This window comes from Heptranchias perlo, chromosome 26 (genome assembly GCF_035084215.1).
Source record: "Heptranchias perlo isolate sHepPer1 chromosome 26, sHepPer1.hap1, whole genome shotgun sequence".
NCBI lineage: Eukaryota > Metazoa > Chordata > Chondrichthyes > Hexanchiformes > Hexanchidae > Heptranchias > Heptranchias perlo.
The window spans coordinates 28,595,524-28,613,637 of record NC_090350.1 but is presented as its reverse complement, the minus strand read 5'-3'; the positions used below and the strand labels follow the sequence as shown (position 1 = coordinate 28,613,637).

The following is an 18,114-nucleotide window of genomic DNA, read 5'->3' as shown; positions in this document are numbered from 1 at the left end:
CAAGATGCCTCTGGCACCAAATGAATACTCATCCTGCCCCTACCCTCTGTGTCGCAGCACAACACAAAACTATGTCAGCCCTAATAAAATCGTTTCCCAATTGACTTCCAGTAGTGCTGTCCAAATGCAATTTTTCAGTGTCAGAAGGACAATGAAATTTAGCTCCATGTCCTTGAGACCTATTCAAAAACAATGGCATTCTGTGTGGGTTCTCACAGTCTCTCACTTTAACTGAGGTCGGCAGAACCTCCAGAGAAACCGTGTGAACGGGAGATTCCCTCACAGGATTTCAGGGCCAATGGTATCATGAGAAAAAAGGGTTATAATATATTTGCATGTTTGCCACCACCTTGGAGTCCCCACACTGGCCAATGGTGGTACAGTATATAGAATATGTAGGCTGCACGCCAAAATTGCTGAAATTATTTCACCTTTTAAAAGGTAGCTATTTCCAGTAGTGCTTTAGCGCAGCATTCCAGCACAGTTATGGAATGACACAGTTCCAGCACTAACCTGTTTGTCCAGGTTTCAGGGTATAACCACATTTGATGAAACTAACCTAAGAGAAACAGCATCATGTGATTAGTATTTTCCAGTACAGTGTCGTGTTCCTGTAGCAGATTACAGGGAAAGTACACATTCAATGTACATTATTTAGAAGATAACAAATAGGCTGTTATAAGGCAATACCACATTGAAGGGGTTCAGGTATGTCTCAAGTTATGTTGCTTCCTTGGAACATTATCCCACTATTTGTTTTGGTCCCACTAATCATTTCTTACTACATTAAAGTGAGCATTTTTAAGCCTGTGGACATTCATCCATCAACCAGTACCACCTGAAAACAGAATAACTGGGCATGTACCTGACATAAGAAATAGGAGCAGGAGTAGACCCCTCGAGCCCACTCGCCATTCAATAAGGTCATGGCTGACCTTCTACCTCAACTCCACTTTCCCGCCCTATCCCCATATCCCTTGATTCCCTTAGTGTCCAAAAATCTATCGATCTCAGTCTTGAATATACTCAACGACTGAGCATTCACAGGGAGAGAATTCCAAAGATTCACGACCCTCTGAGTGAAGAAATTTTTCCTTATCTCGGTCCTAAATGGCTGACCCCTTATTGTGAGACTATGACCCCTAGTTCCAGACTCTCCAGCCAGAGGAAACAGTCTCTCAGCATCTACCCTGTCAAGCCCTCTAAGAATTTTATACATTTCAATGAGATCACCTCTCATTCTTCTAAACTCCAGAGAATATAGACCCATTCTACTCAATCTCTCCTCTTAAGTCAACCCTCTCATCCCAGGAATCGATCTAGTGAACATTCGTTGCGGTCCCTCTAAGGCAACTATATCCTTCCTTAGGTAAGGACACCAAAACTGTACACAGTACTTCAGGTATGGTCTCGCCAGAGCCCTATATTATTGCAGCAAGAGATCCTTATTCTTATACTCCAACCCCCTTATAATAAAGGCTAACATACCACTTGCCTTCCTAATTGCTTGCTGCACCTGCATGTTAACTTTCTGTGACTCGTGTACAAGGATACTCAAATCCCTCTGACTACCAACATTTCTTAGTATCTCACCTTTTAAAAAATATTCTGCTTTTCTATTCTTCCCACCAAAGTGGATAATTTCTCATTTCTCCACATTATATGCCATCTGCCACCTTCTTGCCTACTCTCTTAACCTGTCTATATCCCTTTGTGGCTTCGTCACAGCTTGCTTTCCCATCTAGCTTTGTATCGTCAGCAAACTTGGATACATTATACTCGGTCCCCTCATCTAAGTTATTGATATGTATTGTAAACAGCTGAGGCCCAAGCACTGATCACTGCTGTTAGTGGGACATTACTTGAGCAGAATGATGGCTGCATTTGCCGACATAACAGTCACTGCATTCCAAAGTAATTCATTTGAGATGTTTCAACGTGATAATATGTTACATAAATGCAAGTATTCATTTATCTACTGAGATCGAAAAGTACTTCAAGTGGACAAGCACACCTTGTTGTTGCACTGCTTGTTCAACAGTGTAGTGAGATAGGGTTTTGTATCTGAAAAGTACATATCCTACTAGAAAGTACATACCTGGGAACTATTATGCAGTGATAAAAAGGTCACTATCTAGTACTTTTGTCAAAGATGCTGACTTTAATAAATTTGGACTAACCTGAATTTTTTACTATCTTTTTATATTTAAAGATACTTTTGTAGGGAAATCTCAGAATTAACATTTATATCTGTTGGATTGTTTTGCACTTTTGAAGATGTATAAGGTGCCAAATTTCAGCGGATGTATTCCAAGCAATGCCTGAAGTCACAACGTCCTTGCCCTAAATATCATCTGTCTTCACTTTGAGAAGTATTGGTGTTTTCAGGAAACCTCCTGCAGGAATTCTTTTGAGAATGGAGACTATGACAGAAATCAGAGTCGCAGAGTCTGTGCAGAGTCCAAGGCCTAGTTATCAGTTTTCCCTTTCCTTTCAGTAATGTCTCATTTGATATGTGGTTGCTCTAATGTCAGCCTGTGGCTTGACCCACTGCCCTTCATTCAATGGCAGGAAATCCTGGCAGAGCCGCAGGCAGGCCATTCTTCTCCAATATCGTCAGTGTGAGACCCCAAAAGCAGGGAAAATGACAGGCTGGTTTTGTTCACCTTGTTTCGTTTTTTTCCAGTTTGCTGCCGGGAGCCACTGATTTCTCCACAGTTTTAATGGATATGCCACCATGCACGGTATCACCAGAAGGTACACTTGACGCAAGCCAAGACAGTGTTTGAACACTCTTTGTTCCAGCAATCTCAATCTCAATCCAGTTTCCAGTGGGCTCATAACTGTCCTTAATTCAGCACAAATTAACAATTTCACTCACAGAGGCAATAGGACGGTTGGAGTGGGAAATGGAAGAATGTCACCCTGGTGCAGTAACTGTGCTGCTTGAGATTAGCGCTGAAGCACATTATCAACCTAAAGTATAGGGAGCTGTAGTCTGCATCTAACCATGCCATACCTGATCTGAGAGTACTTCATGCTGACACTAGATTCACAAAATGGAATGGACTAATATCCCTTACCTTGATTAATACAAAAATCACATGAAAAAATGTCATTAAAAATGGAGTCCTCCTATTAAAAATGCTAACCTACTGTAGTACTGAATCATATAGACTAGGAAGATGTAGATTGGATTCCTGATCCTGAAACAGGGTAAACAGCCATTTTTAGCTCTTTGTCCAGAGGTTCTGCCAATCATCTGCTAAAGTTATGGCAGCAGATTGGGAGAACCCATGCAGAATTTCAGGGCCCAGAGGACAAGTAACCTCAGGTAACCTCAGACCACGTCCATGTGTCTCGTAGCAAATAAATCAAAAGTGACAATGGTAAAAACCTGGGAAAAAGTTAATCCTCAGCCTCCTAACTAGGAAATCACATGTGGCCAATGGAGATCTATACTTTGGTCAGTTGTCGTGCCCACGCCACTGCCTTGGCCAAGATCTCTCTGCTACCTCTCTCTCCTCCTTTAAGACGCTCCTTAAAACTTACCCCTTTGACCAAGCTTTTGGTCACCTGTCCTAATATCTCCTTATGTGGCTCAGTGTCAAATTTTGTTTGTTTATGCTCCTGTGAAGCGCCTTGGGACATTTTACTACGCTAAAGGCGCTATATAAATGCAAGCTGTAGTTGTTGTTGTTAAAAAAGAACATTCCAGCCTATTGCTTAAACTTATTACTTGATCAACAAAAACTAACGTTTGCAGCAAGATAGTTACAATGGCAATTTTTTCATTTTTTTGTGGTCATTTCACAAGAAATCATGGAGATGGCCTGTTCATATCACCAGTCTACAACACGGGGCTGGGGAGCAAGATTGTGCAATTTTATAGGAAGTCAGACCACAACAGTCAAGTTGGATCAGAATGCAGCCACCACATAACTGGCACTTTGCGTGAGGTAGGAAATATCCCAAACTAGTAATTAATTAAAGATCCATCACAGGGTTTAATTTTTATGTTTTCAGAATTGGCCACAATCAGTTTTAAATTTGAAGCCATTCTGAAAATGAAGCGATGCATTCAAAAAAAAGTATGTTTTTATGATTGGGGGACAATGTCAGATTGCTACATTGCTTTAAATGTTATCATCAATTGCATTGCCTTTGGATTGTGGCGTTTAATTGTTCATGAATGTGAAAATGGCAACACTAAGGCAATTTTGTGTTGAGCTTGTATCACATGGGTCACAATTACACCATCTGTCCACTGTGTAATGGAGACTACTGGGCTTCAGAGTAAGGCCATCGCAATAAAGGCAAGTGAAGCAACTGGAAAAACAGTCTTATTTGTAACAATATTATTATATCTGGCAAGCTTAAACATCTCCAGGCTATTTCCTTTGGAGATATAGATATATATTATATCCATATATATAAATATTGCTGTCTTTAAAAATGTCAATTTTTAAAGGCCTGTTTGGTTAAATTCATTGATCACTGGAGTTCAGTTACACAATCAACATTTCACGGTGTCAGTTTTATTTTTGGAAACTTTTAAAAATAATCATTACAAAATTCTCAATCATATTAGTCTGACAGACATTTCCTCAACAGTGTATTTAATTGTCATTGGCGTATATTTAACCAAAGAAAGCTGCACTCAGTTCCAGATAATAAATGTTTTCACTGCAGCAATTAAGTGGCAGTGAATGGCTGCTAAATACTCGATTAGCTTGTTTATCTTTAGGTGGAAAGCCGTCTGGAAATTTCACCATATTTAGCTCAATTCATCCTCAATATAACTCATGTGTGTTTGTCAATCACTATAATTAACTGAAACAGTTAATTTCCTTTTGGGGGAGGGGTAAAATTGACTTGGATTTTATATCTGTGAAATACACAGAAAGAAAGAAAACAGAACTTGAATTTATATAGCACCTTGTCACATTACCCAGGATGTCCCAAAGCACCCCAGATCCAGTGAATTACTTTTTTGTAGTGCAGTCATTATTGTTATGTAGGAAAATGCCTCAGCCATTTTGTGCACAGCAAAATTCCATAAACAGCAAACAGCAAGAGATGATTGACCATTTAAATCTGTTTTTTTTTGTAAAGTAGGTTAAAAGGATTCAACTGAGAAAGACACAAATTCTGGTTGGAAGAGGCTTTTTTTTTCTTTGTTGTAGACTTCAGTCTTGGGCTGGAAGCGCAAAAGTCGTAATTTCTTATCATCATGACTCTTTCTGTCTAATCGCCAGTCAATTGTTATCTTTGAACCAGTACACACGGGGCTGGATTTGAGCTGAAAATATCTAATTTCTTCTGTGGTCAAAGAAGTATAGTTTCCTCACGCTACTAAGAATTCACAAAACAATTAAATAAGTAGTGTTGCCATTTTGAAGAGTTTTGGATCAGGCCAAGTTCAAGGAACACCCTGAAAACTCAGCCAAAATACCATATGTTGGCCAGTGGAGAAAGGTCATGCCACAGTAGATGCAGATTTTCTGTATTCATTGTCACAAGAAACATAAGAAATAGGAGCAGGAGTAGGCCATCCAGCCCTTCTAGCCTGCTCCGCCATTCAATAAGATCATGGCTGATCTTTTCCCTCAACTGCACTTTCCTGCCCGATCCCCATATCCCTTGATTCCCTTAGAGTCCAAAAATCTATCAATCTCAGTCTTGAATATACTCAATGACTGAGCATTCACAGCCCTCTGGGGTACAGAATTCGAAATATCTACGACCCTCTGAGTGAAGAAATTCTTCCACATAGCAGTCCTAAATGTCCGACCCCTTATCCTGAGACTATGACCCCATTTCCAGACTCTCCAGCCAGGGTAAATAGCCTCTCAGTACCTACTCTGTCAAGCCCTTTTAGAATCTTATATGTTTCAATGAGATCCCCTCTCATTCTTCTAAGCTTCAGAGAGTATAAGCCCATTCTACTCAATCTTTCCTCTCAGGACAACCCTCTCGTCCCAAGAATCAATCTAGTGAGCCTTCGTTGCACCACTTCTAAGGCAAGTATATCCTTCCTTAGGTAGTATAAAATGAATCATTATAACAACAGATATGTTCAGTGCTGTGATGACATTACCACATTACTAAATATCTGATGACACATGTTGTACTCCACCAGAGAAATTAAGGAAGGCAAATGGTCAAGACACTTTGCTGAAGTTAACTTAAAGGGAGGAGGGAAAACCTGATAATGTTTGTAAGTCTTTAATCATTGGGGTTCTCAATGGTTGTTCACCTGGATCCCTGTCGGGTGGTTGCGCTGGAAAGGGAGTACCCAGCCTTTCTAAGAGCAGATTTTGAATGAGGAGTACCCAGCCTGTCTGAGATCACGTACTAAAGGGGAGCACCTACCCCATCTGAGATGAGGTGTTGGAGGAGGAGTATCTAGCCTGTCTGAGATGAGGTATTGGCGCAGTATCTAGCCTGTCTGAGATGAGGTGTTGGAGGAGGAGTATCTAGCCCGTCTGAGATAAGATGATGGAGGAGGAGTATCTAGCCCGTCTGAGATAAGATGATGGAGGAGGAGTATCTAGCCCGTCTGAGATAAGATGATGGAGGAGAAGTATCTAGCCCGTCTGAGATAAGATGATGGAGGAGGAGTATCTAGCCCGTCTGAGATAAGATGATGGAGGAGGAGTATCTAGCCTGTCTGAGATAAGATGATGGAGGAGGAGTATCTAGCCTGTCTGAGATGAGGTGTTGGAGGAGGAGTATCTAGCCTGTCTGAGATGAGGTGTTGGAGGAGGAGTATCTAGCCCATCTGAGATAAGATGATGGAGGAGGAGTATCTAGCCCGTCTGAGATAAGATGATGGAGGAGGAGTATCTAGCCTGTCTGAGATGAGGTGTTGGAGGAGGAGTATCTAGCCTGTCTGAGATGAGGTGTTGGAGGAGGAGTATCTAGCCCATCTGAGATAAGATGATGGAGGAGGAGTATCTAGCCCGTCTGAGATAAGATGATGGAGGAGGAGTATCTAGCCTGTCTGAGATGAGGTGTTGGAGGAGGAGTATCTAGCCCGTCTGAGATAAGATGATGGAGGAGGAGTATCTAGCCCGTCTGAGATAAGATGATGGAGGAGGAGTATCTAGCCTGTCTGAGATGAGGTGTTGGAGGAGGAGTATCTAGCCTGTCTGAGATAAGATGATGGAGGAGGAGTATCTAGCCTGTCTGAGATGAGGTGTTGGAGGAGGAGTATCTAGCCATCTGAGATGGTAGAGAGTTAAGGGATGATTGACAGCTCCTGATTGGCATCTATAAATTTAAGGTTGGCAATCCCTGTTCATTGATTGAGCTTGAGGTTGATGTCTGCTGAGTGCAAATCAGGGCCTCCTTTCGATTTGAAGTTGAGTTTGTTGGAGGATTACCTAGCCCATCTGAGATGAGGTGTTGGAGGAGGCGTATCTAGAATGTTTCAGGCCAACTGTTTCATAAGTCTGTTTGAGATCAATTGTCCAGGAGGTGCTGTTCAATGGATTTGTAAGTGGAGATGAAGGATTACTGTCCCTATTAGTAATTTTTCTTACCAATTTTCTCCCCTCCCTACCTTTTCTGAAGGCGTTGACTCCTTGCTAGGTTATACTTAATTTAAAGTAGTATTCCGGATTCACCTTTTTCATACCATTTACTTCTTATAAGATCAGCTCCCAGACAAGAACTTTCCAGGCTGAAAAACCCAAGTCTCTCCAATCTTTCCTCGTAACTCAAACTCCTGACACGAGAGATCAGCTTCATGGCTCATCTCTGCACTGCCTCCCCCACTTGAATGTCTCTCTTGTTTCTCTCTTGTTATTTGCAATACTGTACACTTGTCTACATTAAAAGCATTGTTTGGCCCACTCACACATTTTGTTTAGCTCCTTCTGTGGTTTCTGGGCTGCCTCCTTTGATTCCACTGCTTTTCCTAGTTTGGTATCCTCTGTAAATTTAACTAGTTTACATTGAGTTTCAGAGTTGCCATTAAATCCAAATCTATGTTGATGATAGGTTAAGATTCCAATTCATTTTGACTTGATCCACATTTGGGTTTGTTTTTTGAATTTATCCAATTTACTTTAGTCAAACTTCAGATGCCATGACTGCCCATTCTCGATAGGTGCAACAAAAGATGTCACAGCTGATGAAACTTAAAACTGCATTCTAAATGGATTAATAAGGAATCTGAATCGGAACTTTGGGCTTGGAGATTTGAAAAACAGTTGTTGGAATCCAAAGTTTTGGATCTGTGGTCTCCAAATGTGATTCAATCTAAGTTTCCCTCTTGCAGTTCAATTTGTTTGGAAAATTCAGCTCAATTCCATTAAACATTTAGCAAGCCATTTTTTTGTTTGTTTTTTTGCCATGTACGATTGCATTAAAAGTCTGGAAAGAATTTTTGCAATTCTTGCATGTGGTATATTTATGACTAAATGATTCATGGCTGTTCAACTATGCTGAATGAACACAATACCCCCTTCAATTTATTTCCAGTGTTGCCATGATGGCAGAGAAATTCGATTATCGCTGGGAACCGACCCGAAATCAACAACGTGTCTAGAACGTGTGCCCAAATACGGACGACTGAGGCTCGTTACAGATTGGGCCCCGGATCACATCTCCAAAACATCGGCGAGCTGCCAACGCCAATCAGGGGCTTCCAAAAAATGGCCAGCTCGGGAACAAGTTGGCCCGCAGGTAAGTCCTGGAAGGGGGAAGTGAACGGGAGGGGGTCAAGGGCAGGCCGGCAGTGGCCCGCAGTATTGCTGTGGAGCCAGCAGGATCAGGGTTGCTCCTCCATGCTCCACATTCAAGTATGCGAAAAAAGAAAAACTTACCTCTTCTTCAGCAGCCTCCAACATGCATTTTGTGCCCAAAAAACAGGCTCGACAGGACCAATTCCTCCCCCATTGTCTTTTGGAAAAACATTCAATCTCCTCTCCAAGCCCTAACAAAACTTAGTTCACTTAAACTGATCGTACTTGGCAAGTCTGCTGAGTTTGACTCTCGTTCTGTCTCCACCTTCTTCCCTAATGATAAGAGGGGGTAGTAAAATGGCATCAAGTTTCCTAAATCTTTGGTTACCTGAAGCAGCTCAAGACACAGGAAATTTATCCTGGTTCTCAAAAGTTTGGTTTACTAGACGTTAGTATTTATTGAGTTAAATGGTATGATCTATGAAGCTTGATTAATTTCAAGTGGAAATTTGAATACATGCCAGTCTGATAACCGGAAGTGTAATACACATTGAAATTAATAGACGCCTGATGTGGTCAGTGCCTTAGATTTCACCAGTTTCAAGCCCAGTAACAGAAGCTCTGGTGCCTTCACCACAGCAGCAGTTCTGTGATCTGACTTTCAGTGTATGTGGTGACCTACAAGGGAGTTTAAAGGTAGTTTTGTGTTACACAAATATACCCAGCTCTGGATGGTTTACAAAATCTTCCCCAGCACAAGTACCACAGCTGTATCAACACCCCCAGAAAAATGCAGTCCTGGCCCACAGCATTCCTTGGGGAGGAGTGTAAGAATATTATTCCTAGCTTTTAACATTTTCACAAGAATACAAATAGAACTCTTACTCATTCCCCCTTCTCTTTAAATCTTGCTTAAGCATATCAGCATCTGATTCTGCGAGTGGGTGACAGGCCAACACTTTTGCGTGTATTCCATTCCTGCCCCGACATACTCCTTGCACATTTGGAAAAATTGTGAACAATGTAAAATTTCCCAAACTGTTTTCTTTTAACGATTTCATTGCTGCATTGTGCTCGCTTTGCACTTTAAAAATATTTTTTTGGGGGACAAATATTTAGTTATTTACGGAGCTCATGCTTATTTGACTTGAATTTCTGAATTAAATCCAGCGTAACATTTACTGAACTGTGTCCGTTTCATGTGTTCTTTGCAGTTTCTGAAATAACATACAAATGTGAAGCTGTACTAAAACGAACAAAGGAAATAGCCTGCATTTTCCAGCCCTAAAGGTGGACCAAACCCAGCGGTAAAGCCTTGAGGTATTCTCTAATTACTGGCATCATTTTTCAGTTGTTTCTTGCATGCTGTATTAGGTTACCGGGGTTGTCATGGCATTTTGCCAGGAATTATGGGTACATCTTATTACTGTAGACATCTGGTTCCTGTTTAAAGGTTACCCCTGTAGCTGCAGCCTGCAGATTCCTCCGTGTGGGCAATAATTGACTACAGAAGAAAAAAGCAAGGACGAGGAAAGGCCATTTAGCCCAGAAAAGCTCATCCCTGTTGTTTTCTAACTCTCCAACGTGGTATCCAGCTGTGTTTTAAAAGCACCCTATAGTCTGAGGCCACAAAAGTCCATAAGTCACCTGCTGGTCACCTCCGTGGCCAATTTCCTGGATTGGTTGTTAATTCTCGCTGAGTAGCTAAGTGAGAAAGGATTGGCATTGTTAGCTGGTGAAATCCCAAAGCATAGGACTGAGTTCTTGCCAAAATGAGGGAAAACGTTACCCAGTTAAAAATAAAATCTTCAGCCTAAGGCTGCAACAAAATACTAACAGCAATTCCAAGTTATACAGCAGTAATTTCCGCAGAGGTTCTTCTGCTCTTCCACTATAACTTGGGCAGAAGATCGGCAGAAACCCCAGAGAAACAACATAAACAGCCATTTCTCCAGGGTTTCTGTTGATCTTCTTTTGAAGTTACAGCAGGAGATTGGAAAACGCCCAAGGAAATTCTACCCCATAGAGTCTATGCCATTTTTTGAGGGAAGAAAATATTGAATTATCCAATAAAGTGGCAATTTAGATCCAAAAAAAATCAAACTAGCAGATAATTTAAATTAAGCAACTTTGAATTGAGTTAATTAATGAGACTGTAATTGGAAAATTATTGGCCTTCATTTTGGGCATTTCACCCTCTTTCTATTACTCTTGTACAATAGTTTACCATTATAACCCTCAAGCCCAGCCAATAGTTCATGAGATTTTCTTATCTCACTGTCTGAAAAGTGCTCATTCAACAGATAATGAACTCTTCATTACATTACTAAGGGTGCGCATTGAAAGCCCTTTGCTGTAATCTATAAGTCTGCTCTTGAGTGATCCGTTTCTGACTACTCTGGGAGCCTGGAGCCAAGGACCTTCAGCTTTGAAACTTATGTTCATTAGTTACAAAATTCTGCTACAATGTAAAGATGCCTGTTCCCACTTTATCAGAAAACAGCTAGAGGTTGTTTCATGATGACATTCTTTCTCTAATACATCACACTTGTCACAATTATCTTCAAGACCTTCAATGTTATCCAGTGCCTTCAATGGGAGGAATGACATTTTCATTGTAACTGATGAAAGCCTCAGATAGTGTGAAAAGTCTTCTAGTTAATTTATTACTAGGATCTTTTTGGTAGCTGAAGATTATTTTAAAAGTCTGCATATAAGTCATATACAAGTAGTGAAATTGATTCATAAGATTTTTATCTTTCATGGAGAATTTGTTTTCCACCAGAATGTTACTGATTTCAAACAACGTTTTTCTTCTTTTCCCAACAAGAGCAAATAATTAATACTTACAATTCAGACAATTTGTCCAACTCACACCAAAGTAAGTATTCCCCATATGCTGACGTGAATTTACAATGCATTTAATGGCTAGAGATGCAGTCTTAGAGGATATTTCCCCCACTAGCCTGGTAGGCAAAGGCGCTGTATTAAGCCATGCAGATAGAAGGTCGTAAGTTCAATTTCCTGTCTGTGCTCAGTTAGCTGATCTCTGCCAAGGCAGCAGGTAGGGGCCGCTACAATTGGCCTCTGAGCTCCTGAAAAAATCAGGCACAGCTCCTGCTCCTGATTGCTATCCAGTGATTGCTGCTGGAGGGTGCACATGAGTGGATCTTGGCTGAGGACAAGATTGGACTCAGCTGGGATGCTTTCTACAGTCATACAGTCTGCTGGCACTCGCTATCCAGATTCACACATGAAGAATGGTCACATAATTTTTTTAAATTACAATGCATTTACATAGACTGTCAAGTCAAGCATGTTAGTCTAAGTGTTAACCGTTCAATAGTTAACCATTCTAAGCATTTAATAACCAAGTGAAAGTCTACCCATTTAATGGCCGAGTGAAAGTCTAATCATTTAATAGCTAAGTGAAGGATATTGTGGAAGTGCATTAAGAAACCAGGCAGCCCTTGCCAATGGGTACAGCCTGCAAGCATATTGCCTACAGTTTTTAACTGGCCACAGTGGCAAAGCATGCACTATTTTTATTGTTACCATATCCTCTTCACCTCCCCTTTTTATCCTTATCTGCCTTTGCAACATTTATCAGGTGGATAACAATGCTATTTGGAGAGACTGGGTGATGGTGCTGTGTTGGGGGCTTCTGAGCAGCACCAATGTTTCTGATTAGGATCTTGACATGTTTAATTTTGTGGTAGCTTGCTTCCATCTTCCTCTTCTAGAAGCGTTCAAGCTGCCTAAACGGCTCTTGCGAATCACGTGTAAGCTTCTTCAATAGAGATGTTGTGGGGATAAAAGTGATAACGGTCAGTGAGTTGTGTGAAAGTGGGCCAATTTGTTTTCTGATAGTTCCAGCAAAGGTTCTTATTGGTACTCACGGTAGGTATGGCCACTCCAACTTTGATATGATCGGAAGAAATTGACTGTGTGGAAAGTTTTTTAGTACACGGCTTATACCTTGAAATGGATGATTGCCTGTGCTGGTGATCCACGTGAGGTTAGGAGAGTTGTCTTGCTTCCATAAAGCAGAATGAAAAGTACCCAGTTATTTTGGGTCATGGATGAGGTGAAAGTCATGGACCGAGGTCCAGTCCAATAGGTCAACTCCATTTTGACCTGACTCCAGGTGGTGTGACAGCTATTAAAATATCCAACATAGATGGCAGGGTTTGGGAGCTTAGAAAGAATACTTGGCTGGGTTGGGCTAGGAGGCTTGTACACATTTGCAACTCTGAAAGATAAGCCAATGGCTGCGGCATTCCACACTCTCCTGGCTGAAGAAGGAAAAGGCTAAAAACTTTAAATGCCTGCAAAGAGGAGGAATTGACTACTGTTACCTGTATTTGCAGCTGACTTTAACTTCTAGCCATAAATAATATACTGATCTTCATTGAGTACATTAATAGTGATTAAATCAGAAATCTCCCGGCAGGGCTATAAAACGTAGAACCACAATCTCTTTTCATGCTAACACACTAAATGCAGAGACTGTCAATTTTGATCACTGTTAAATCTGAACATCATTCAGACATTTTAAAAAAACCTTTAGTTACATGAATTGTCTGGAGATGTATTTTTTTCAGCATTAAGGCAAAGTGGTTTATGCTGACTAGGCTTTTACATTTCCAACCATCCACTTCTCAGTTGAACACTGAAGGGGTGAGCTCTGTTATACATCTAACCTACATATGTATGCACAGAGGGATATGTGCGGTTTATTTAAATATCAACTTGTGGCATCCAGCGCATAAACTAATTGAGTAAAAATATCAGAGTGATTTAACACTGGTATTTTAGTACTGCACACAGATGTGGTCTCTAATGTTTGTTTATGTACCGTGCCTGCTCCTTGCATTAAGAATGGCCAAGGACTTCGGACTGGATGGAGCACCAGGCAAATCCCTTAATACGAATTCTCTGACCTTCCCATTTCTTCTCGTGTAGGTTCTTTTATATGAACGACATAAATTAATCTAATATAATCTATAATTGAAACCACTCAATCCAAACAGTGACACACACTGAATGCATTCTGTTTTTTTCTGCTAGATATTTTGGGATAAGTGTCTGGAACAGCTCAAGTTGTGTGTAACAGCAACAGTGTCCAAATTACATACAAAACACACTGATCTAATCCTAGAAACCTGGCAGCATATTTGAGGCAGTCATGTTTTTTTTTCTGTTCTTTTTACAATGGCACCATCAATTCAATCCTAACAGCATCTGGTAATTTAAAAAATAATAATAATTCAGTCTATTGATAGCCATATTTTTATTGAAACATTCTGCAATTGGACGATATTGGAAACGTTTAAACATTGACCAGTTATAGAGCAAAGGCAGCTTTGCATTTAGAAATGCAGAGGGAGAAGATTTCCTCTGTTTGCTACATGTAGTGAAATCATAGAAATCATAGAAAATAGGAGCAAGAGTAAGCCATTCGGCCCTTCGGGCCTGCTCTGCTATTCAGAATGATCATGGCTGATCGTCTAACTCAGTACCCTGTTCCCGCTTTTTCCCCGTATCCCTTGATCCCTTTAGCATTAAGAAATATATCTATCTCCTTGAATGTATTTAATGACTTGGCCTCCACTGCCTTCTGTGGTAGAGAATTCCACAGGTTCACCACCCTCTGAGTGAAGAAATTTCTCCTCATCTCGGTTCTAAATGGCATACCCCATATCCTGAGACTGTGACCCCTGGTTATGGATTCCCCATACATCGGGAACATTCTCCCTGCATCTAGTCTGTCTAGTCCTGTTAGAATTTTATATGTTTCGATGAGGTCACCTCTCATTCTTCTAAACTCTAGTGAAAATAGGCCTAGTCGAACCAATCTCTCCTCATACATCAGTCCTGCCATCCCAGGAATCAGTCTGGTAAACCTTCGTTGCACTCCCTCCATGGCAAGGACATCCTTCCTCAGATAAGGAGACCAAAACTGCACACAATACTCCAGATGTGGTCTCACCAAGGCGCTGTACAACTGCTGTAAGACATCCCTGTTCCTGTAATCAAATCCTCTTACAATGAAGGCCAACATAGCGTTTGCCTTCCTAACTGCTTGCTGCACCTGAATGCTCACTTTCAGCGACTGGTGTACAAGGTCACTCAGGTCTCGTTGCACCTCCCCTTTTCCCAATCTATCACCATTCAGATGATAATCTGCCTTTCTGTTTTTACAACCAAAGTGGATAACCTCACATTTATCCACGTTATGCTGCATGTGCCATGTTCTTGCCCACTCACCCAACTTGTCTAAATCACATTGGAGCCTCTTTGCATCCTCCTCACAGCTCGCATTCCACCCCAGCTTTGTGTCGTCTGCAAACTTAGAAGTGTTACATTTAGTTCCCTCATCCAAATCATTAATATATATTGTGAATAGCTGGGGCCCAAGCACTGATCCCTGCAGTACCCCACTAGTCACTGCCTGCCACCCGGAAAAAGACCCATTTATTCCTACTCTCTGTTTCCTGTCTGTCAACCAATTCTCAATCCATGCCAGTATATTCCCCCCAATCCCATGTGCTTTAATTTTGCACATTAACCTCTTGTGTGGGACCTTATCAAAAGCCTTCTGAAAATCCAAATACACCACATCCACTGGTTCTTCCCTATCTATTCTACTAGTTACCTCCTCAAAAAACTCCAGCAGATTTGTTAAGCATGATTTCCCTTTCATAAACCCATGCTGATTTTGTCCAATCCCGTTCATGCCTTCCAAGTGTTCTGTCATCACATCCTTTATAATAGACTCTAGCATTTTCCCCATTACTGATGTTAGGCTAACTGGTCTGTAATTCTTTTTTTTTTTCTCTCCCTCCTTATTTAAATAGTGGGGTTACATTTGCCACCCTCCAATCTGCAGGAACTGTTCCAGAGTCTATAGAATTTTGGAAGATGATCACCAATGCATCCATTATTTCCAGGGCCACTTCCTTTAGTACTCTGGGATGTAGATTATCAGGCCCTGGGGATTTGTCAGCCTTTAGCCCCATTAAATTCCCTAGCACTATTTTTTTTACTAATACTGATTTCCTTCAGTTCCTCCCTCTCACTAGACCCTTGGTTCCCTAACATTTCCAGGAGGTTATTTGTGTCCTCCTTTGTGAAGACAGAACCAAAGTATGTGTTTAATTGTTCTGCCATTTCTTTGTTCCCCATTATAATTTCCCCCATTTCTGACTGTAAGGGACCTACATTTGTCTTCACTAATCTTTTTCTCTTGACATATTTATGGAAGCTTTTACAGTCAGATTTTATGTTCCCTGCTAGTTTACTCTCATACTCTATTTTTCTCCTCTTAATCAATCTCTTTGTCCTCCTTTGCTGAATTCTAAACTGCTCCCAATCCTCAGGCTTGCCGCTTTTTCTGGCAATTTTATATGTCTCCTCTTTGGATCTAATACTATCATTAATTTCTTTTGTAAGCCACGGTTGAGGCACCTTTCCTGTTTTATTTTTGCGCCAGACAGGAATAAATAATTGTTGTAATTCCTGCACACGTTCTTTAAATATTAGCCATTGTCTAACCACCGTCATCCCTTTTAGTAAAGTTCCTCAATCTATCATAGCCAACTCACCCTCATACTTTCGCAATTTCCTTTATTTAGATTCAGGACCCTAGTTTCGGATTCAACTACTTCACTCTCCATCTTAATGAGGAATTCTATCATGTATTGGTAGCTTTTTCCTAAGGGACCCCGCACAACAAGATTGTTAATTAATCCTTTCTCATTGCACAATACCCAGTCTAGGATCGCCTGTTCTCTAGTTGGTTCCTCAACATATTGGTCTAGAAATCCATCACGTACACACTCCAGGAATTCCTCCCCCACAGTATTGTTGCTAATTTGGTTTGACCAATTTATATGTAAATTAAAGTCACACATGATTATAGTTGTACCCTTCTTGCATGCGTCTCTAATTTCCTGTTTAATGCCCTTCCCTACATCTCCATTACTGTTTGGGGGCCCATAGACAACCCCCACCAACGTTTTCTGCCCCTTGGTGTTTCTTAGCTCCACCCATACAGATTCCACATCGTGATTTTCCGAGCCAATATCCTTCCTCACCATTGCATTGATTTCCTCCTTTACTAACAACGCTACCCCACCTCCTTTCCCTTTTTGCCTGTCCTTCCTAAATATTGAATACCCCTGGATGTTCAGTTCCCATCCTTGGTAACCCTGCAGCCATGTCTCCGTAATCGCAAATATATCATACCCGTTAATATCTATCTGCACTGTTAATTCATCTACCTTATTGCGAATGCTCCGCGCATTAAGACACAATGCCTTTAGACTTGTCTTTTTAAGATTGCTCGTCATCTTAGTATTATTTTGCACTATGGCCCTATTTGTTTCTCGCGCTTGTTTTCTCTGCCTTCCACTATTGCTTCTTCCCTTTCTGTCTTTTGTTTCTATCCTTGTTTCCCCCTCCTCTGTCTCCCTGCTCAGGTTCCCATCCCCCTGCCATTGTTGTTTAAACCTTCCCCAACAGCACTAGCAAACACCCCCGCGAGGACATTGGTCCCGGTCCCGCTCGGGTGTAACCCGTCCTGCTTGTACAGGTCCCACCTTCCCTAGAACCGGTCCCAATGTCCCAGCAATCTAAATCCCTCCCTCCTACACCATCCCTTCAGCCACGCATTCATCTGGTCTATTCTCCTGTTCCTATACTCACTAGCACGTGGCACTGGTAGTAATCCTGAGATCACTACCTTTGAGGTCCTGCTTTTTAATTTATCTCCTAACTCCTTAAATTCACCTTGCAGGACCTCATCCCTTTTTTTAACCTATGTCTTTGGTACCCATATGGACCACGACTACTGGCTGTTCACCCTCCCCCTCCGGAATGCCCTGCAGCCGCTCCGTGACATCCTTGACCCTAGCACCAGGGAGGCAACATACCATCCTGGAGTCACGTTTGCGGCCGCAGAAACGCCTATCTGCTCCCCTTACAATTGAATCCCCTATCACGATAGCCCTGCCAATTGTAAAGGTGATTATAAAGCAAATATTTTCCTACAAACAGCAGAGGGCATCTCCTGTAAAACACAGTGCAAATATGATCTCACACCAGTGTAAATGTGATCTGTATTCACATATATAAATGTGCAAATGTGATCTCCTACACTTTCATAGAGATAATGTTATGGTTCATATAGAAATGTTAAATACATTGCATTGAAATATTTTGTACTATTGGGCAAAAATTTGCACAGTTTTCCTTCTATCACATTAATATTTTTATAACTCTATCTGTCATTTAGGTACAATGAAATTTAGAGCCAGGCCATATTACAACAGTGTGGATGAATAATTTACATTGGTACAATTAAATTAAGTTCAGAGTTATATTCCTAAGCTTTACAGTGTTACTCCCTATGAATTAC

At 41.1% G+C, this 18,114-nt stretch overlaps 1 long non-coding RNA gene across 1 annotated transcript in view; it reads left to right on the top strand.

Annotated features, from left to right (window-relative positions):
* The window catches only part of LOC137342839 (uncharacterized), a 77,370-nt gene that overhangs the window by 42,945 nt on the left and 16,311 nt on the right, over positions 1–18,114 (top strand). The window contains exons 2-3 of the long non-coding RNA XR_010967361.1: positions 8,491–8,694; positions 9,908–10,013. This is a non-coding gene — a long non-coding RNA (uncharacterized lncRNA). The remainder of the gene's footprint in view (positions 1–8,490; positions 8,695–9,907; positions 10,014–18,114) is intronic.